We start from the raw sequence: 23,018 nt of genomic DNA, 5'->3' as shown, positions 1-23,018 counted from the left end.
TAAGAATTCTGCACCCTCTAAGCCTTTCACACTCTGACTATCCCAATTAATATTGGGGAAGTTGAAATCCCCCACTATTATTACCCTATTATTTTCGCACTTTTCTGAGATTTGCCTACATATCTGTTCCTCTATCTCCCCCTGACTGTTTGGGGGCCTATAGTACACTCCCAGCAAAGTGCTTGCCCCCTTTTTGTTTTTAAGTTCTACCCATATGGCCTCATTAGAGGAACCCGCTAATATATCATCCCTCCTTACAGCAGTAATTGACTCCTTAATTAATATTGCAACACCCCCTCCCCTTTTACACCCCCCTCTGTCTCGCCTGAAGATTCTATACCCCGGAATATTGAGCTGCCAGTCCTGACCCTCCCTCAACCATGTCTCCGTGATAGCAACAATATCGTACTCCCATGTGTTCAACAACAACTTCAGTTCATCCACCTTATTTGCAAGACTCCTTGCATTAAAATAAATGCCTTCCAGCCCTGCCATATTCCCTTTTGCCTTCACATATTTGCTCTGCCTTCCCAGCTGACTTGTTTTTTCCTCTGTATTTGGCTGTAAATCACCCCCTACTATAGCTCCACTCTGTACCCCAGACAGACACGGAGCTTTGAGGTGGGGCAGCAAGTGTTGGCCCGTGATTATAGGAATGAAAAGTGGCGGTCTGGTACGATAAAGGCCCGCCAGGGACCCTTGATGTACACAGTTGAGACAGGGGAAGGCATAATCAGACGACATGCTGATCAACTTGTGGAGTCCAGAAACCCAACTGATTCACTACCTCAAACGTCTCAGCACATTGTTACAGCGGAATCACGGCCCAGCGCGTCGTTACAGAGGTCTCAGGATTGCGAGGAGTTCAGCACTCCAGTGATCTCCACGGCACAGGATGTGCCATCAGACACCGACGAGTCCAGCGATGAAGGTGTGACGGAAGTACTGCCGCCTACACCGAGACCGACTAGAGAAAGACGTTATCCTAGTCGAGACAGGAGGCCTCCTCAGAGACTGAATCTATAACATGTTTCTGTTTATATATATAATAAGTAGACAACTCTTGATGTAAATATGTTATGTATATTGTGTTACCAAATGTTATTAGCCCTAGTTATGGGGCATCTATTGACTTAATTGCACGGGTACGTTTTAATTAAAAGGGGAGGAATGTTGTGTATGTAATAGGTATGTTACTTTAAACCTATGGCCAGGGCAGCACTACTTTGTAGGGCGTAGTGATACCGTAGTACCACTCCTGGCCATAGGGGTATAAATAGTACTGTGGGTACTGATCTCCCCTCAGTTTCCCGCCTGTTGGTATTAAGTAAAGACCTACGTTGAATCTTCCAAGCTGTCTCGTCATTATTGCATTAAGTATAGACACATACTTTATAGTCGCCACTGTTGAGTCTGTGTTTTCCAAATGTAGCTATGCTGAATAACTGGACACAGACAACAGAATACTTAAACAGGTCTTTAGTAATTGATGGTCCTCTTTTTATTTAAATAAATACCACCCAACGTGGGGCTCGAACCCACGACCTGGAGATTAAGAGTCTCATGCTCTACCGACTGAGCTAGCCGGGCTGAACTGAAATACAAGCTGCTCCACAGGGTTTATATACCGGTGTGGTCACCACCGGTACTACAATATACAGGAGCCATCAGAAAGTAGTTCATCACCTTAAGGTAGTCTCTTAAGGTGGTACAGGTTACATACACTACACAGCAGCAAACCAGCTCATAGTTAATCCAGTTCACAAATAAACAACTTCCAACAGCTCCCAGTATTAAAAAGAGCTAAAATAAAGAAAATTTAAATAAATTCAAACTCAAAATATAGTAAAATATGATACGGCAAATGTCAATATTTATGTCCTACTGCTGATGCTAAACTCCACAATCTTCTGACCTTTCACTGGCCTCTCAAAGTTGTTTAATCTAGAAATGAAATTCGTACATTAATCTGTTGACAGTATTATTTGTATGAATTGTTTATAATTTTCCCCATAGTTTGTAAACTCAGACTGAGCAATTTTTGCAAACTATAACAAAGTACAGGAAAGGACATAGCTATGAATTACATGTAGAGCAACATGTAATTATGGTTCACAAAGATTAACAGATCCAGGGCCTCAGATAATGCTGGAGCAAAATTCAAGCAGTATGTCGCACAGATTTAATAATTTGTTAGAAAAAGGTGTAGTGCCAGAGGACTGGTGGATAGCTAAAGTTATACCTTTATTTAAAAAGGGAGATAGAACATCTCCAGGAAACTATAGACCAGTTAGCTAAACATCGGTGCTAGGAAAAATAATGGAATTCCTACTAAAGAGGGTAACGGGAAAAACATCCAGAAACCAAAAATATAATTTTTTTTAAATGTGTTTATTTTGGGATGTGGGCGTCACTGGCAAGGTCACCATTTATTTCCCATCCCTAATTGCCCTTGAGAAGGTGGTGGTGACCCACCTTCTTGAACCGCTGCAGTCCATGTATTGAAGGTACTCCCACAGTGCTGTTAGGGAGGGAGTTCCAGGATTTTGACCCAGCGACGATAAAGGATCGGTGATAAACTTCTAAGTCAGGATAGTGTGTGACTTGGAGGGGAACTTGGAGGTGGTGGTGTTCCCATGCGCCTGCTGCCCTTGTCCTTCTAGGAGAAAGAGGTCGCGGGTTTGGGAGATGATGCCAAAGACGTCTTGGCGAGTTGCGGCAGTGCATCTTGTAGATGGTACACACTGCAGACACAGTACGCCGGTGGTGGAGGGAGTGAATGTTTAAGGTGGTGGATGGGGTGCCAATCAAGCGGGCTGCTTTGTCCTGGATGGTGTCGAGCTTCTTGAGTAATGTTGGAGCTGCACTCATCCAGTCAAGTGGAGAGTATTCCATCACACTCCTTACTTGTGCCTTGTGGATCGTGGAAAGGCTTTGGGGAGTCGGGAGGTGAGACATTTGCCACACAATACCTAGCCTCTGACCTGCTCTTGTTGCCACAGTATTTATGCGGTTGGTCCAGTTAAGTTTCTGGTCAATGGTGGCCCCCAGGATGTTCACAGTGTGGGATTCGGCGATGGTAATGCTGTTGCATGTCAAGGGGCGATGGTTCGACTCTCGCTTGTTGGAGATAGTCATTGCCTGGTACTGCTGTGGTGCAAATGTTACCTGCTACTTATTAGCCCAAGCCTGAACGTCGTGCAGATCTTGTTGTATGCGGGCATGGACTGCTTCATTATCTGAGGAGTTGTGAATGGCGCTGAACACTGTGCAGTCATCAGCGAACATCACCATTTCTGACCTTATGTTGGAGGGAAGGTCATTGATGAAGCAGCTGAAGATGGTTGGGCCTAGGACACTGCCCTGAGGAACGCCCGCAGTGATGTCCTGGGGCTGTGATAATTGACCTTCAACCACCACAACCATCTTCCTTTGTGCTAGGTATGACTCCAGCCAGTGGAGAGTTTCCCCCCGCCCTGATTCCCATTGACTTCAGTTTTACTATGTGTAGTGTATGTACCTTTAAGAGAGAACTACTTTTACAGCTCCTGTATACTGTAGTACCGGCAGTGACCACACCTGTATATAAGCCTTGAGCATGCCTCTGTACTGTTAGTCTTTAGACTACCCTCCTCCAGAAAACACCTGTTGATTGTTAAGTTACAGCCTCCGTCTAGTTATTGGAAAACATCATACTTTTAGAATCACGGATTCAACACTATGGCTCCTTGATGCCACACTCGGTCAAATGCTGCCTTGATGTCAAGGGCAGTCACTCTCACCTCACCTCTGGAATTCAGCCCCTTTGTCCATGTTTGGACCAAAGATGTAATAAGGTCAGGAGCCGAGTGCTGCTTGATAGCACTGTTGATGACACCTTCCATCACTTTGCTCATGTTTGAGAGTAGACTGGATTAGATTTGTCCTGCTTTTTGCGGACAGGACATACCTGGGCAGTTTTCCACATTGTCAGATAGCTGCCAGTGTTATAGCTGTACTGGAACAGCTTGGCTAGAGGTGCGGCTAGATCTGGAGCACAAGTTGTTAACTCTGTGTGTTATAATGAGAATTACTACACAGACCACAAGAGTAAATTTTAACAGGTCTTTACTAGTCGAAGGTCAGGGCGGAACTACCCAATAAATCATTACACAGCACTTATATACCGGTGTGGTCACCACCGGTATTACAGTATACAGCAGCCAAGATAAAGTAGTGCAACCCTTAAAATAGTTCTCTTAAAGGTGGAACGGTTACATACACTACACAAGTCTTCAGCACAATAGTTGGGATGTTGTTGGGGCTCATACCCTTTGCTCTATCCAGTGTGCTCAGCCGTTTCTTGATATCACATGGAGTGAATCAAATTGGCTTAAGACTGGCTGCTGTGATGTTGGGGACCTCAGGAGGAGGCCGATATGGATCATCCACTCGGCACTTCTGGCTGAAGATGGCTGCAAACGCTTCCGCCTTGTCTTTTGCACTCACGTGCTGGGCTCCACCATCATTGAGGATGGGGATATTCATGGAGCCGCCTCCTCCCGTTAGTTGTTTAATGGTCCACCACCATTTACGACTGGATGTGGCAGGACTGCAGAGCTTTGATCTGACCTGTTGATTGTGGATAGCTTAGCCCTGTCTATAGCATGCTGCTTCCGCTTTTTAGCATGCATGCACGTTAATTACATAAGAACATAAGAACATAAGAAGTAGGAGCAGGAGTAGGCCATACGGCCCCTCGGGCCTGCTCCGACATTCAATAGGATCATGGCTGATCCGAATCTAGACTCACGTCCACTTCCCTGCCCTCTCCCCGTAACCCCTAATTCCCTTATCTGCTAGGAAACTGTCTATCTCCGTTTTAAATGTATTTAATGTTGCAGCTTCCACAGCTCTCTGGGGTAGCAAATTCCATAGATTTACTACCCTCTGAGTGAAGAAGTTTCTCCTCATCACAGTTTCGAAAGGGCAGCCCCTTATTCTAAGATTATGCCCCCTAGTTCTAGTCTCACCCATCAGTGGAAACATCCTCACCGCATCCACTGGATCAAGCCCCCTCACAATCTTATATGTTTCAATAAGATCGCCTCTCATTCTTCTGAACTCCAATGAGTAGAAGCCCAACCTACTCAACCTTTCCTCATCCGTCAACCCCCTCATCTCCGGAATCAACCAAGTGAACCTTCTCTGAACCGCCTCGAGAGCAAGTATATCTTTTCTTAAATATGGAAACCAAAACTGCACGCAGTATTCCAGGTGTGGCCTCACCAATACCCTGTATAACTGCAGCAAGACTTCCCTGTTTTTATACTCCATCCCCCTTGCAATAAAAGCCAAGATTCCATTGGCCTTCCTGATCACCTGCTGCACCTGCATACTAACTTTTTGTGTTTCATGCACCAGGACCCCTAGATCCCTTTGTACTGTAGCACTTTGCAGTTTCTCTCCATTTAGATAATAACTTGCTCTTTGATTTTTTCTGCCAAAGTGCATAACCTCACACTTTCCAATATTATATTCCATCTGCCAAATCTCTGCCCACTCACTTAGCCTGCCTATGTCCTTTTGCAGGTTTTTTATGTCCACCTCACTCTCTGCTTTCCCTCCCATCTTTGTATCGTCGGCAAACTTGGATATGTTGCACTCGGTCCCTTCCTCCAAATTGTTAATATAGATTGTAAAGAGTTGGGGTCCCAGCACTGACCCCTGCGGAACACCACTAGTTACTGATTGCCAGCCCGAGAATGAACCATTTATCCCAACTCTTTGTTTTCTGTTAGATAGCCAATCTTCCACCCATGCCAGTATATTACTCCCAATCCCGTGATTTTTTATCTTGATCAGTAATCTTTTGTGTGGAACCTTGTCAAATGCCTTTTGGAAGTCCAAATACACTACATCCACTGGTTCCCCTTTATCCACCCTGTATGTTACGTCCTCAAAGAATTTGAGCAAATTTGTCAAACATGACTTCCCCTTCATAAAACCATGCTGACTCTGTCCTATTAAATTATGTTTATCCAAATGCTCTGTTACTGTTTCCTTAATAATGGAATCCAACATTTTGCCAACCACAGATGTTAGGCTAACTGGTCTATAGTTTCCAGCTTTTTGTCTACTTCCCTTCTTAAATAAGGGTGTTACATGAGCAGTTTTCCAATCTGCCGGGACCTTTCCTGAGTCCAGGGAGTTTTGGAAAATAATCACCAATGCATCCACAATCCCTACCGCCATTTCTCTCAATACCCTAGGATGTAGGCCATCAGGTCCGGGGGATTTATCCGCCTTAAGTCCCATTATTTTATCGAGTACCATCTCCTTAGTGATTTTAATCGTGTTTAGCTCCTCCCCCCCCCCCCCCATTGCCCCCTGTTTGTCCAGTGTTGGGATATTTTTAGTGTCCTCTACTGTAAAGACTGATACAAAATATTTGTTCAGCGTCTTTGCTATCTCCATGTTCCCCACCACTAGTTTCCCGGTCTCATCCTCTAAGGGACCAACGTTCACTTTAGCCACCCTTTTTCTTTTTATATAGCTGTAGAAACTCTTGCTATCTGTTTTTATATTTTTTGCTAGTTTACTTTCATAATCTATCTTCCCTTTCTTAATTAATCTTTTAGTTATTGTTTGCTGGCTTTTAAATGCTTCCCAATCTTCTATCCTCCCACTAGATTTGGCTACTTTATATGCCCTTGTTTTCAGTCGGATACTATCCTTTATTACTTTACTAAGCCACGGATGGTTGTCTTTTCTTTTATTCCCCTTTTTCCTCAGTGGAATATATTTTTCTTGAAAGATGTGAAATATCTCCTTGAATGTAGACCACTGCTCTTGTACCGTCTTACACTTTAATCTGTTTTCCCAGTCCACTTTAGTCAATTCTACTCTCATACCTTCATAGTCTCTTTTATTTAAGCTCAGTACGTTGGTTTGAGATCCAACTCTCTCACCCTCAAACTGAATTTGGAATTCAACCATATTATGGTCACTCATTCCAAGGGGATCCTTTACTAGGACATTTTTTTATTAATCCTATCTCATTACACAGGACCAGATCTAAGATTGCCTGCCCCCTGGTTGGTTCAGTTACATACTGCTCAAGGAACCCATCCCTAATACACTCTATGAACTCTTCCTCAAGGCTGCCATGCCCAATTTGATTAGTCCAGTCAATATGAAAGTTAAAATCCCCCATGATTATAGCTGTTCCCTTATTACAAGCCCCAACTATTTCCTGATTTATACTCCGACCAACAGAGTTGCAACTGTTAGGAGGCCTATAGACTACGCCCACTAGTGACTTTTTCCCCTTATTATTCCTTATCTCCACCCAAACTGTTTCACTATCCTGATCCTTTGACCCAATATCATTTCTGACTATTGCAGTGATTCCATCCTTAATTAACATAGCAACCCCACCTCCCTTTCCTTCCTGTCTGTCCTTCCTAATTGTCAAATGCCCTTGTATGTTTAGTTCCCAGTCATGATCATCTTGCAGCCATGTTTCCATAATGGCCACTAGATCACACCCATGTGTAGTTATTTGTACCGTCAACTCGTCTATTTTGTTATGAATGCTGCGTGCATTCAGATAAAAAACTTTCAAATATGTTTTCTGACAATTTATTCCTGCTTTTACCCCTTTTACTACTTTACCTATATCATTATACATTCTGTCCCTTCCTGACACGCTCTGGTTTTTAATTCCCCCACTGCTACCTTGCTCTATTGCCTTCTCCACTGTCATTTTTATTTTTCGCTCTCTTAAAACCTCCCCCCCACTAATTAGTTTAAAGCCCTCTCTACAGCCCTAGCTATTCGATTCGCCAGGATTCTAGTCTCAGCACTGGCCAAGTGAAGTCCATCCCAATGGAACAGCTCTCTCCCATCCCAGTACTGATGCCAGTGTCCCAAGAAGCAAAACCCATTTCTCCCACACCAGTATTTGAGCCACGCATTTAACTCTCTAATTTTATTTACCCCAGCCAAATTTGCACGTGGCTCAGGTAGTAATTACAAGAGAAATGCAGGGAACAGCACCAACCGCTGTACATGGCTTTCTTTGATCTCACAAAGGCCTTCAACACTGTCAACCGTGCGGGATTATGGAGTGTCCTCCTCAAATTCGGCTGCCCTCAAAAGTTTGTCACCATCCTCCGCCTGCTTCACGATGACATGCAAGCTGTGATCCTGACCAACGGTTACACCACAGACCCAATTCACATACGAACTGGGGTCAAGCAAGGCTGTGTCATCGCACCAATGTTCTTCTCGATCTTTCTTGCTGCAATGCTCCATCTCACCCTCAGTAAGCTCCCCGCTGGAGTGGATCTAATTTACAGAACAAACGGGAAACTGTTCAACCTCCATCGCCTCAAGTCCAGATCCAAGGTCGTCCCATCCTCTGTCGTCGAATTGCAGTATGCAGACGACGCTTGAGTCTGCGCTCACTTGGAGGTCGAACTCCAAACCATCGTCAACACCTTCACCGAAGCGTATGAGAGCACGGGCCTTACACTAAACATCCGTACCAACCTGCCCCCGCCACACAGTACTTCCCCCCGATTATCAAAATCCACGACAAGCCCTTGGACAACGTGGACCACTTTCCATACCTCGGGAGCCTACTGTCAACACGGGCAGACATCAACAATGAAGTCCAACACTGCTTCAGTGTGCCAGTGCAGCCTTCGGTCGCCTGAGGAAGAGAGTGTTTGAAGACCAGGACCTCAAACCCGGCACTAGGCTCATGGTCTACAGGGCAGCAGTGATACCCGCCCTGCTGTATGCCTTAGAGACATGGACCATGTACAGCAGGCACCTCAAAGCACTGGAGAGGCACCACCAATGCTGCCTCCGCAAGATCCTGCAAATCCATTGGCAGGATAGGCGCACCAACGTCAGTGTTCTTGCTCAGGCCAACATCACCAGCATCGAAGCTTGGACCACGCTCAATCAGCTCTGATGGACGGGTCACATTGTCCGCATGCCTGATACGAGACTCCCAATCAAGCGCTCTACTCGGAACTCTGACACAGCAAGCGAGCCCCAGGTGGGCAGAGGAAATGCTTCAAGGACACCCTCAAAGCCTCCTTGAAAAAGTGTAACATATCCACCGACACCTGGGAATCCCTGGCCCAAGACCGCACAAAGTGGAGGAGGAGTATCCGGGAAGGCGCCGAACACCTCGAGTCTCTTCGCCGGGAGCAAGCGGAAACCAAGCGCAGGCAGCGCAAGGAGCGCACGTCAACCCAAGCACCCCACCCACCCGCCCCTTCAACCACCGTCTGCCCCACCTGTGACAGAGACTGTAGGTCCCGTATTGGACTCATCAGTCACCTGCAAACTCATTTTTAACGTGGAAGCAAGTCATCCTCAGTTCTGAGGGACTGCCTAAGAAGAAGTCCTGTGTTACAGCTTCCCCAGGTTGGCAGCTCATTTTTAAGTACGCCTGGTGCTGCTCCTGGCATGCTCTTCTACACTCCTTATTGAACCAGTGTTGGTCCCCTGGCTTGATGGTAATGGTAGAGTGAGGGATATGCCAGGCCATGAGGTTACAGATTGTGGTGGAATACAGTTCTGCTGCTGCTGATGGCCCACAGCGCATCATGGGTTCCCAGTTTTGAACTGCTAGATCTGTTCTGAATCTATTCCATTTAGCATGGTGGTAGTGCCACACAACACGACGGAGGGTATCTTCAGTGTGAAGACGGGGCTTCGTCTCCACAATGACTGTGCGGTGGTCACTGTTACCAATACTGTCATGGACAGATGCATCTGCGACAGGTAGATTGGTGAGGATGAGGTCAAGTAGGTTTTTCCCTCATGTTGGTTCTCTCACCACCTGTTGCAGGCCCAGACTGGCAGCTATGTCCTTCAGGACTCGGCCAGCTTTGTCAGTAGTGGAGCTAGAGAGCCACTCTTGGTGATGGACATTGAAGTCCCCCATCCAGAGTACATTCTGTGCCCTTGCTACTCTCGATGCTTCTTCCAAGTGCTGTTCAACATTGAGGAGTATTGATTCATCAGCTGAGGGAGGGCGGTAGGTGGTAATCAGCAGGTTTTCTTGCTAATGCTTGACCTGAAGCCGTGAGACATCATGGGGTCCAGAGTCAAAGTTGAGGACTCCCAGGGCCACTCCTTCCCAACTGTATACCACTGTGCCGCCACCCCTGGTGGGTCTGTCCTGCCGGTGGGACAGGACATACCCAGGGATGGTGATGGAGGAGTTTGGGACATTGGCTGAAAGGTATGATTCTGTGAGTATGACTATGTCAGGCTGTTGCTTGACTAGTCTGTGGGACAGTTCTCCCAATTTTGGCACAAGTCCCCAGATATTTGTGAGGAGGACTTTGCAGGGTCGACTGGGCTGGGTGTGCCATTGCTGTGTCCATAACCAGTGTCGAGGTCGATGCCGGGTGGTCCGTCCGGTTTCATTCTTATTATGTTTCGTAGTGATTTGTTACAACTGAGTGGTTTGCTAAGCCATTTCAAAGGGCAGTTAAGAGTCAACCACATTGCTATGGAGCTGGAGTCACATATAGGCTAGACCAGGTAAGGATGGCAGATTTCTTTCCCTAAAGGACATTAGTGAATAATGAACAGTCAGCATGGATTTCAAAAGGGAAAGCCTTGCTTAAACGAACTTCATTGAATTCTTTGAAGAGGTAATAGAGAGAGCAGACAAGGGTAATGTCGTAGATGTAATTTATCTAGATTCCCAAAAAGCCTTCGATAAGGTGCCACATAATAGACTGATGAATAAGGTGCAAGCTGCAGAATGTATAGCTAGCTGGCTTCAAGACAGAAAGCAGGAAGTATGGTAAAGGGTAGCTATTTAGAGTGACAGAAGGTGGAAAGTGCTTCACAAGGATCAGTGCTGGGACCACTGTTGCTCAAAATTTACATTAACAATTTAGACATTGGAATCAAAAACACAATTTCTAAACTTGCAGAAGATACCAGATTGGGGGGGAATAGTCAAAACTGAGGAAGACTGCAACAAATGACAAGAAGACATTAAGGGGGAAAAATTTGGTAGTGCGCCCTTTGGGGCGCTAACTTCGCTACTTTTAACACCCCGAAAAAGTTAGCACCCCTGCGCCGTAAATTGAGTGGTAGCGCCCCAAGCAGGAGGTGAGGCGCTATTGGAAGCGCTCCGCCTCCTTCCTGGGGTGCTACCATTCGATATCACGGCACTACGTGCAGCAGCACCACGCGCGTCGGCACATAGAGGAGCGTTATTACAGGCCTCCCTCCCCTGACTAAAGGGGAGGGGCCTAGCGCAGCAGGCACCAGGGCCCTGCTGGACCACCGGGGAGCAGGGTGCCGGTTCTTCATGTGGCTGGCACCCCGCATGAAGAACCAGAAGGGGGCAGGTGCTAGTAGGCGGCCCAAAAAAAATGGCTGCCTGGCACCTGCCATTTAATGTGCGCCGCCGTGGCCACAAAAACACCACCCTGACCCTGTCGGACATATCGTTTGGCAGTAGGTCAGAGGGCACAACTGAAGTTTACGGCAGGGGCGCTGTGCACGGCGATGATGTCATCGCCGGAGGCACAGCGGCAGGGGGCACAACTGGCTACCGCTCGTTGCACTCCCTCTATGGCAAGTATATCCTTCTTTAGGTAAGGAGATCAAAACTGTACACAATACTCCAGGTGTGGTCTCACCAGGGCCCTATATAATTGCAGTAAGGCGTCTTTACTCTTATACTCAAATCCTCTTGTAATAAAGGCCAACATGCTATTTGCTTTCCTAATTGTTTGCTGTCCCTGCATGTTAACTTTCAGTGATTCGTGTACAAGTACACCCAGGTCCCTCTGAGTACCAACATTTCCCAATCTTTCACCATTTAAAAAATAATCTGCTTTTCCATTTTTCCTACCAAAGTGGATAACTTCACATTTCTCCACATTATATTCCATTTGCCATGTTCTTGCCCACTCACTTAGCCTGTCTACATCCCCTTGAAGTCTCCTTGCATCCTCCTCACAACTTACATTCTCACCCAGCTTTGTATCAGCAGCAAACTTGGATATATTACATTTGGTCCCCTCATCCAAATCATTGATGTAGATTGTGAATAGCTGAGGCCCAAGCACTGATCCTTGCGGTACCCCACTAGTTACAGCCTGCCAACTGGAAAATGACTCGTTTATTCCTACTCTCTGTTTTCTGTCCGTTAACCAGTCCTCAATCCATGCTAGTATATTACCCCCAATTTTATGAGTCCTAATTTTGTTTAATAATCTCTTGTGTGGTACCTTATTGAATGCCTTCTGAAAATCCAAATATACCACATCCACTGGTTCCCCCTTATCTATTCTGCTAGTTACAACCTCAAAAAACTCTAACAGATTTGTCAAACATGATTTCCCTTTCATAAATCCATGTTGACTCTGCCCAATCCTATTATTATTTTCTAAGTGCCCTGTTACCACTACCACATCCTTAATAATAGATTCTAGCATTTTCCCAACTACTGATGTCAGGCTAACTGGTCTGTAGTTCCCCGTTTTCTCTCTCCCTCCTTTCTTAAATAGTGGGGCTATGCTGATAGTTAGATGAGGAAGGATGGAGGCGGCTCAAGTGGAGCATTACTGCCAGCATGGAGTGGTTGGGCTGAATGGCCTGTTTCTGTGCAGTATATCCTATGTCATGCTATGTAATTCTATATATTTATGTTATCTGAAGCCCAAGATGTTATATGAATCCCATATGTGTTATCCTCCGTTATATAAAATGCCATACTCTCCATTTCTTGAAAATCAGAGAGAAATTAAACAGTAAATTCACAAGTAACTGAACGGCTTTGTAGATAAGTACAGTGGCTTTTCACCCCAGGGTACCTGGTTTCAATCTGACTGTGACTGATGAATGAAAGTCTTTTATCTCTGTGGGCCATGACAGTCCTGAATGAAATGAGCTTGGGCAGTCAATCCACTTCCTCAGTGGTGAAGGCCAGAATTAGTTTGAATATCTGAATATAGTTGCAAGTAGATGAGAGCCCACAACATAAAACTACAGTTGGCATTACAGTGGTGCTCTGATAACATCAACGGAATCTCAACAAAGATAAGATCCAGCAGTTGGCACAGTGGCATTTTTAAAGCTGCAATTTGCTATGAATCACTGTGCGGAGAAGCAAAGTAGATGCTTCCCCATGGGGAGCAAGTGAAAAATGTTGTTCTGCAGTGCAATTGTAAATTGTACAACTTTTAGCTACTGATTTCAAAGTAACATTGTCAGTTGTTTGGGAGCAGGTAATGCCCCCTCACCTTCTTAGCTAAGGGTAGTGCGTGGTGCAAGAAGGCCAAAGGATAGTGAATTATCTTAACAGAAAAAAATGGGTGATAATTTGAACAATTATGCAGCAAAATGTTTCTAGTAGAAAATAGAGTAGCAATTGGCTTTCCCCTGAACAGGTATATATCATTTCGGTAGGTGGGCCAATTGCAATGGGTCTTGGTGAGAGAAAGCATATGGAGTTTGAAGGTTAGCTCAGGAAAGAACAGGATGCCAAGCTCAATTCATTCTAAACAAGCAGCCAGGGAGAGAGAGGATAGAGTCAGTAGCAAGATAGCAGTTTTTGATGGGGGGCCAAAAATGTTGGCTGAAGTTCAATTGGAAGAAAATTTGGCTTTCATGGATTGAAGTTTTTCTGTGGCCCCTGTGGCCGGAACTTTCACCTTTGGTGGGATGTAAAATGGGTGAGATTGGATCAGCTGGCCATTATACATCCCACCTGATTTTCCTTTCCATTGAAGTCAATGGAAAAGAAAATCGGGAAAAGACATAACAGGTGGACGATCAGATCTTCCTCATTTTACATCTTGTCGAAGTAGAAAGTTCCTCCACAGGACCTTGTGAGAAACCAACAACTTGCATGGGTGTTTCCATAGATTTTTAGAGATTTGTGTGCAAATCATTGTGTCTGCCTTCTGCCCCTCAGTCATAAAGAACTCCATAAAAAAACATACAGCCCTAACTATAAATGGTGAAAATAACATGGGCTGGTAATAAATTATAGATGACCTCTTTAATATGTTGCCAGTGAGCTAATTATAACTGGAAAGCTTTGAAAATGTGCATTGTTACCTTCTTAATCTCATTAGTTATCTCCTGAATAGTTGAACAACGTAGTCAGTGCCAAGCTCAAAACATGCTTGATCTTCTCACTCAGAGGTGAGAGTGTCACCAACAGAACCAAGCTGACACCACAATTCCTGGGTTCAATCCCTGGTCACAGTTGGGTTAACTGATTTCAGAGGGAACAGTGATGGGGCATTAAAATTAGCCTCAGCGTCCTTGGGTTAGGCAGGAGAAAATCAAGTAGGATTCCTGCTGTTGATTACTAATCAGTGATCCCGGCTCGGAACTGTTTGTTTGTCTAGACTTATAGAATGGTTACAGCACAGAAGGAGGCCATTCGGCCTTTCGAGCCCGTGCCGAGACTCTGCAAGAGCAGTTCAGCTAGTCCCACTCCCCCACCCTTTCCCCATAGCCCTGAAATGTTCTTTTCCTTCAGGTACTAATCCATTTCCCTTTTGAAAGCCACGATTGAATCTGCCTCCACCACCCTTTCAGGCAGTGCATTCCAGATCCTAACCACTCGCTGCATAAAAAAGTTTCCCTCATGTCGCCTTTGGTTCTTTTGCCAATCACCTTAAATCTGTGTCCTCTGGTTCTCAACCCTTCCGCCAATGGGAACAGTTTCTCTCTATCTACTCTGTCTAGCACCCTCATGATTTTGAACACCTCTATCAAATCTCCTCTCAACCTTCTCTGCTCTAAGGAGAACAACCCCTGCCTCTCTAGTCTATCCACATGACTGAAGTCGCTCATCGCTGGAAGCATTCTCGTAAATCTTTTCTGCATCCTCTCTAAGGCCTTCACATCCTTCCTAAAGTGCGGTGCCCAGAATTGGACACAATATTCCAGTTGAGGCCGAACCAGTGTTTTATAAAGGCTCATCATAACTTCCTTGCTTTTGTACTTTATGGGCTGGATTTTGATACTGGAGGCGTGATGGAGGCGGGACTACAACTTTCGGGGTTGTAGTCCCGCCTCCATCGAGTTGTGGCCAATTCACGCGATTTTCACTTGACTGACCTTGTTGAGCCCGCCCTGCGAGCTCAGCAGGCCAACTAAGGGCCACCCGGCAACAGGTGACGTCACAGATTGACATTTCATCTGTCAAGAGCTTTTGACAGATGAAATATCAGCATTTGACAGCTCTTTGAAGCTGTCAAACACTGACAATCTGTACTCCAAGTTAATTCCTTCCTCTCAGGCTGATTTAGAGATTTCTCCAGAACAGAAAGCTGAATGCTGCAACTTTTGACAGCTCGCGACCATTCTGCTTTCTGTGCCGGTGAGATGAGGGACTCCCGAGACCTGAAGGAAGGAAGGCTGTAAAGGCAAGTAAAGGTAAGTAAAACTTCTTTAAACACTTTACACACACCAAACACACTTACCTCTGCACTCATGCACCCTCACTCACCTGAACACCGGACATCTCGAACCCTCCAAGCCCTTCAGCCCGACGGTCCGCCTCGCTAACTTGGTGTGGTTTGGAGCTGTCGGGAATCCCACACTTCAGCAATAAAAATAGGGATTAGGCTAAAAACTGCCTGTTAACTACCTGTTAACAGGCAGTTAATTGGCACTAATCCCCTTCCCGCTTCCCCGAGGGTCCCAGCACAGTTCGGGTATCCGCCTCCTTTGAAACTGGCATGGAGGCGGGTTGAGGGTGGGATGGGTTCATGCCCCCCGATTTTGAGATTTTAACCCCCCACATGTCTCCAATCCTACCTCCACGGCCTAATGAAAATCCTGCCCTATGCCTCTGTTTATGACGCCCAGGATCCTGTAAGCCTTTTTAACCGCTTTCTCAACCTGCCCTGCCACCTTCAAAGATTTGTGCACATATACCCCTAGGACTCTCTGTTCATGCACCCCTTTTAGGATTGGACCCTTTAGTTTATATTGCCTCTCCTCATTCTTCCTACTGAAATGTATCACTTCACACTTTTCTGCATTAAATTTCATCTGCCCATTTCACCAGCCTGTCTAAGTCTTCCTGAAGTCTATCACTATCCTCCTCACTGTTCACTATACTTCTAAGTTTTGTGTCACCTGCAAATTTTGGAATTGTGCCCTGTACACCCAAGTCCAAGTCATTAACATATATCAAGAAAAGCAGTGGTCCTAGTACTGACCCCTGGGGAACACCACTGTATACCTTCCTTCAGTCTGAAAAACAACCATTCACCACTACTCTCTGTTTCCTGTCACTTAGCCAATTTTGTATCTATGCTGCCACTGTCCCTTTTATTCCATGGGCTTCAACTTTGCTGGCAAGCCTATTATGCGGCACTTTATCAAACACCTTTTGGGGAGTCCATGGACACCATGTCAACCGCATTGTCCTCATCAACCCTCTCTGTTACCTCATCAAAAAACTCTATCAAGTTAGGTAAACACGATTTGCCTTTAACAAATCCGTGCTGGCTTTCCTTAATTAATCCACACTTATCCAAGTGACTGTTAACTTTGTCCTTGATTATCGTTTCTTAAAGCTTCCCCACTACCGAGGTTAAACTGACTGGCCTATAGTTGTATGGTATGTAGTTATGGTAAAGACAGGATCATACTTGGCTATTATGTTCCCCACCCAGTATAGTTGAATAGCAAGACAACACTTATTGCCCAGACTCCTAGGTGAGAAGCTAGCGGACAGCATTAGTAGCTGCTTCAGGAGAAGAGGGAAGAAAACCAGAAATAAAATGTGGGCATCGTGATGATAATTGACTTCCACACACAGTTTTTGATTAAGATCTTACAACTGGCTTTGTAACAGAATAAAGAAAATCCACCAAGAGACACAAAGAAATAGATACGACTCTCTTTTTCTGAAGCAAAGCAGAGAAGCTCATCAGCATCATTGTTACCTTAGGTTGTATCCGATTTCACCGACTGTCACTTAATAACCCAGTACTTATCTAAATTGCATATCGTTAGTGAATGATTGATATGATCACCTTGGATTTTTGTATTCAATATTTAAAGAGATATCGATAGCAAAATACTGCAGATGCTGAAAATCCGAAATAACAACAGAAAATGCTGGAAAAACTCAGCAGGCCAGGCAACATCCATGGAGAGAAAATAAAGTCAACGTTTCGGGTCAAACCCTTTGTCAAAACCCTTGACATAGGGTTTGACCCGAAACGTTGACCCTATTTTCTCTCCACGGATGTTGTCTGGCCTGCTGAGTTTTTCCAGCATTTTCTGTTGTTATTTAAAGAGATATCATTGTATTGGAATAAAATGCATCTCTGCATTGTATTAAATACCCAGCTTGCTACATCGGTTTATCTCTTTCTTTTGCTTATGTAATGCTTTTGTTAAATTGAAACCCATATTGTCATCACTTTGTGCAGTTCTTTATTTGTTTTTCTTTGTTGTAACTGTAATGTTTTCTAAAGGAAATAAAAACTAGATCAATGGACACGTTACTAATTACAATGTGCTTTCAGTTCCTGCAAAATATTTCCCATATTACTTTTTCAAAGTGACTATGTGTAGCTCAATAAGGTAAAGTCATATTTTGTTTCACAGAGTGCATCTTAGGAAATCTATCATTTGTGTAGAGAAATACTAAGGGAAACAAGCAAGGCAATGGAATCCCCAGACCTGGAATATCTGGAGGTGAACTCGTTGACAGCCTACAGCAATTTAGGTGCCTGTTGTGAACTGTGATAAATTATGGACTCGCTGTAAATAGGGATTCACACTATGACAACAAAAAGCAATGATAATATCCTGCTGTAGGATTTAAGGTACTTTTATTGGCATATTGGTAATAATTCTTACGTAACCTTTTTTATTATCACAGGATCCCCTTCCACCAAAGAATCAGAAGCTATCAGTTCAAAGTCAATAATATAAATATCCACTCAAAGACTCAGAGCTTGTAGTTTCATCAAATGGGCTAAAGCTCTGTACAAGTGCTATTTCAGGTAAAGGACCTTCACAGTGTCTGTTTATCTTCTATAATGTTGCCCATTGTACTTTTATCTGAAAACAACTCATTCAATCATACAATATTTATTTTATACATATAAAAGGGGAGACTGAAATTAAACTTGTGCATCATTTAATTATATGCATTTGTTTGAAACTGACTATCATTGCAATTTTCATGTTTAAAAAATCATATCATAAATAAAGAATTATTAGAAATGGCAGGTGTAATGTATATACCTTTAAGGGGGGAACTATCTTTTACAGCTCATGTATACTGCAGTACCAGCTGTGACCACACCTGTATATAGCACTGAGTAGTAATCTGTACAGATCAGTTCCTGTGTGAGCCACGTTGAGTAAACACCTGTTGTACCGTTCTCCTGCAGTCTGTGTCTTATTATACACGGACGCAACATTGGCGACAAGGCAAGTTCGAACCTACCTGCAACTCTGCATCACCTCCCGGGGATTCGTTCCTGGAGATCAGTGGATTGGAGGTCAAGGCCAGAGACTCGGGCGTCGACCACGGGCAACCGCCCAGTCATCCAGCAGAGACTCGAGAATTGCGGGGGAGGCTGTCGAGAGCCAGGCTTGGCTTTCCAGTCGAGGTGGTCCAGCGAAACGGGCTGGCAACAGGTACTGCGCAGACCCTTCCCGGACAGCGGCGGGCTAGAGCCCGACCGAGCGGCACAGCAAAGGGCTGAGCAGCGTCGACGGGGGAGAGAGAGAGAGGGCAGAGTGCACAGGGCGCAGCCGGTGTTCAGGGGCCGAGCAGCGTCGAGGAGAGGGAGACGCACAGAAACCCACGAGGCGCCGCCATTGCCACGTTATCCTCAAACTTTATGGTTGCCTTTACTCCTTTTAGAGTCCCAAGTCCTTGTTGGAACACCTCTTCCGCGTCAGATAGAATTTGTGACAAGACGTCCAGGTGCGACGTCATCATCTTTTTTGTCAGTCACAGTTAGTGCCAGAATGGAATGCCAATCCAATTGTAGTCTTCGGATCCATTCACGTCCCAATAATGGTGGTCCTCCATCTCGTAGTATATACATGTATAGTTTCTGTGTTTCCTTTCCGTTATATTCAACTGGCACCCTTATTTTTCCTCTGGGGTAGACCTTTTGCCCCGTGTATGTCTTCAATATAATGGACGTGTCCTTTAAGGGTATGTGTGAGAATAGCCGCTCATAGTCTCATCGATTCATGACAGTTAGGGCTGATCCTGTGTCCAATTCCATCTTCACTGGGGACCCTGCTATCATGAGGGTGACCCAAATGGTTCGGTGATCTTCTTTTGCGATCACGTTGTGTAACTTTAAACAACTTAGTCGCCTGCTCCCGGAGTCCTTATCACTCTCCTGATCTTCTGAACTACTATCTGTCAGTTTCTTTACCCATGAGGCACTAGGCTACCCACAAGGCAGCAGTCAAGATGGATGCCTCTACAGATACTGTACCTAGTCCACATGTGCTCAATAAAAGTGTCTAGCAAAAGCTAGCTGTGTTCATAATAAGAATGTCTATTTATTAATGAACATAAGATGCACCACCACAGGCCCCTCTACACCCATGGGAGTGGCCCTCATCTCCATGGCAACGGGTGCATATTGATTTTGCTGGTCCATTCATGGACTCAATGTTTTTAATAGCCGTGGATGCGCACTCGAAATGGCCTGAGGTCATCAAAATGTCCTCCACCACCACGGAGAAAACTATTGCAGTCCTACGGACCATTTTTGCCAGGAATGGCTTGCCAGAACAGATTTGCTCCAACAACGGACCACAGTTTGTGTCCGAAGAGTTCCGGAGGTTCTTGAAAAAGAATGGGGTAAGGCATTACACATCCGCCCCGTATCATCCAGCCACAAATGGATTGGCTGAGAGGTTCGTACAAACCTTTAAGAAGGCAATAAAGGCTATGTACAATGACAACATTCCGCTGCAGCACAAGGTGGACAATTTCCTGTTCGCCTACCGGAATGCGACACATGCAGTCACCAACCAGGCCCCAGCCATGATGTTCTTCAACCGAAGGTTAAGATCTCGCCTGGATTTGCTCAGACCAAACGTACGAAGAGATGTTGAGAGTAAGCAATTCCAGCATATTCATGAGAAGCCAACAAGGAGCTTCAATGTAGGGCAACCAGTCTTGGCCCGCGACTACCGAACAGAGAAATGGCAGCCAGGAACGATATGCACACGGCAGGGCCCACTAATGTACACAGTGGCCGTTGGGGAGAGCATCATGAGACGCCATGCTGACCAGATCCTAGAGTCACAGGAACAAGTCAACCCCATGCCTCGCCCATACGTACCTGGTGATGAACCCGACGTACAGGTCGCACCTACCCCAGAAACAGTAGCATCGGAAGCTGATGAACCAACCGACGACAGGGTGCCAGAATCGCCTCCGCACCAAGAGCAAGACACTCGGGAATGGTGCTATCCAGAAAGGATCAGGAAGCCTCCCCAAAGGCTGAATATATAAATAGACTATTTTCAGCTAATGTTGCATGTTAAAAGTGTTAATTGTAATTAGTTTGATATTTAATTGTTAAATGAGTGTTATGGTACTGTTAATCTAAAAGGCGAGGAATTGTAATGTATATACCTTTAAGGGGGGAACTATCTTTTACAGCTCATGTATACTGCAGTACTGGCAGTGACCACACCTGTATATAGTACTGAGTAGTAATCTGTACAGATCAGTTCCCGTGTGAGCCACGTTGAGTAAACACCTGTTGTACCATTCTCCGCAGTCTGTGTCTTATTATACACGGGCACAACAGCAGGTGTGCTCACATTTTAAATGCATGAAATTTCTGCATGATGGAGTGATTTATACTGGTGAATGGGATGGAACAGTGATACTTTTACCTACTTGAAAACCAGATAGGTTTGTTTGTAAACCATCCCAGCACAAATGTATTGGAATTCTTATCCGTTCTAATTTTTTTAAAGTGAAAGCTCAATGTACCATTCCTTTTTTTCTGCTTTATACTTTAAATCCACCATATTCATTTTCAAAGGAAGCAAAACCATACAAAATAATTTTGGCGCTTGCTTCAGCAGCCAAATATTTTTACCCCCCTCAATTTGTGTATGAAACTTATTTTAATGCCATCAAAGTAATGCATCTAATGATTTTATTTGTAAACTGGCCTAAGTGGATGGAAATCATTATTTATTTGACTTGCAATGTATGATAGTGGATTTGAAATTTAATATGACTCAACAGTGGATTTTGCAGTTTCAGTAAACATTCGCTGTAGAGCAGTTAAGACATCTACTGGACTTTCCGTTTACTAGACAAACTGAGTGAACAGCAAATTATTTCAAGGAACATCGTCACAGAGACTGCCAAATTCCATGAGTTGTGCCGTTCATGGCAATGTGTCTGAAGTTGCACCCACGATACTCTGTAGAGCTGATTCCACCAGTGCAGCCAAGGCTGACTGAAGATTGCCACAGCATCCTGGGGAGCAGCAGGTGAATAGGGAAGTCTATGGATTTCTCTGTTACTGTCAGCCAGCCCCATTGGATAGCTCACGTGTGCCTTTGTCCCATGTTTCAAGAACGTCTTCCACTGGAGGTTTTGGCACAGATACTTGAAGAAGTGACACAGGCAATGTAAGGAAGAACAGAACAGGTTCATAATTTCAGTCAGACTGATTTTCCAAACCCTCCTTCAGGGGATCGAGCATAGGAGAGGGAGAAACTGTTGGGTCTCCATGGGATCAACCACAATAAATGTCTCTCGAGCCACCTGGAAGGAGGTGAGAGTTGGCATTAAATCAGGACCTTACAGATAGGGGTAATTTTAACCTAACCGCCCCCCCACCCCTCCGCCCCCACCCACACGCTGGGAAACTGATGAGATTGGATTGTCTAACCGTTTTACACATCACCCAATTTTACTTTCCATTGACTTCTGCTGCTTCTCCTCTTCCTCTGTGATAATTGCACACAATGGTGTGCCCATAGGGAATGCCATAACTGCTCCTGAGAAGCCCTGGCTGTGGTTGGGGGGAGGGGAGCTCCGAAAATATTGTTTTATTATTCATTCTCAGGATATCGGCACCGCCGGCAGGGCCATCATTTATTGTGCGTCCTCAGTTGCCCTGAGAAGGTGGTGGTGGGCTTTCTTCTTCTTCATGAACAGTCCATGTGGTGAAGGTGCTCCCACAATGCTGTTAGGTAGGGAGTTTCAGGATTTTGACCCAAAGACTATGAAGGAATGGCGATATATGTCCAAGCCAGAAAGCTGTGTGACTTGGAGAGGAACTTGGAGGTGATGGTATTTCCAACCGCCTGCTGCCCTTTTCCTTCTAGGTGGTCGAGGTCGCAGGTTTTGCAGGTGTTGCGGATGAAGCATAGGTGAATTGCTGCAGTGCAGCCTGCAAATAGTACACACTGCAGCCACGGTATGCATATGGTGGAGGAGGTGGATATTTAGGCTCATGGAAGGGGTGCTGATCAAGCAGACTGCTTTGTCCTGGATAGTGTCAAGCTTCTTGAGTGTTGTTGGAGCTGTACCCATCTAGGCAAGTGGAGACTATTCCATCACACTCCTGACTTGTGTCTTGTAGGCGGTAGAGAGACTTCAGGGAGACAGGGAGTGAGCCACTCACTGCAGATTACCCTGCCTCTCACCTGCTCTTGTAGCCATGGCATTTATGTGACTGGTCCAATGAGTTTCTGGTCAATGGTGACCCCCAGGATGTTGCTGGTTGGGGACTCAGCAATGGCAATGCCATTGAATGTCAAGGGGAGGTGATTATTGCCTGTTGTGGCACGAATGTTACTTGACTGCTATCAGCCCAACCCTGGATGTTGTTCAGGTCTTGCTGCATGCAGGCATTGACTGCTTTATCATCTGAGAAATTTTGAATGGAGCTGAACACTGTGCAATCAATAACGAATAGCCCCACTTCTGACCTAATGATGGAGGGAAGGTCATTGATGAAGCAGCTGAAGATAGTTGA

General features: G+C 45.1%; 1 non-coding gene across 1 annotated transcript; it reads right to left on the bottom strand.

Moving 5' to 3' along the window:
• Window positions 1-1,517: 1,517 nt before the first annotated feature.
• On the bottom strand, window positions 1,518-1,590 carry trnak-cuu (transfer RNA lysine (anticodon CUU)). Its single transcript has one exon. It is a non-coding gene; the product is annotated as a tRNA-Lys (tRNA).
• Between the last annotated feature and the right edge of the window lie 21,428 nt (window positions 1,591-23,018).

Source organism: Somniosus microcephalus, chromosome 10, assembly GCF_052327205.1.
Source record: "Somniosus microcephalus isolate GS21.2 chromosome 10, FLI_Smic_1.0, whole genome shotgun sequence".
NCBI lineage: Eukaryota > Metazoa > Chordata > Chondrichthyes > Squaliformes > Somniosidae > Somniosus > Somniosus microcephalus.
This window is presented reverse-complemented; position numbering and strand designations above follow the sequence as displayed.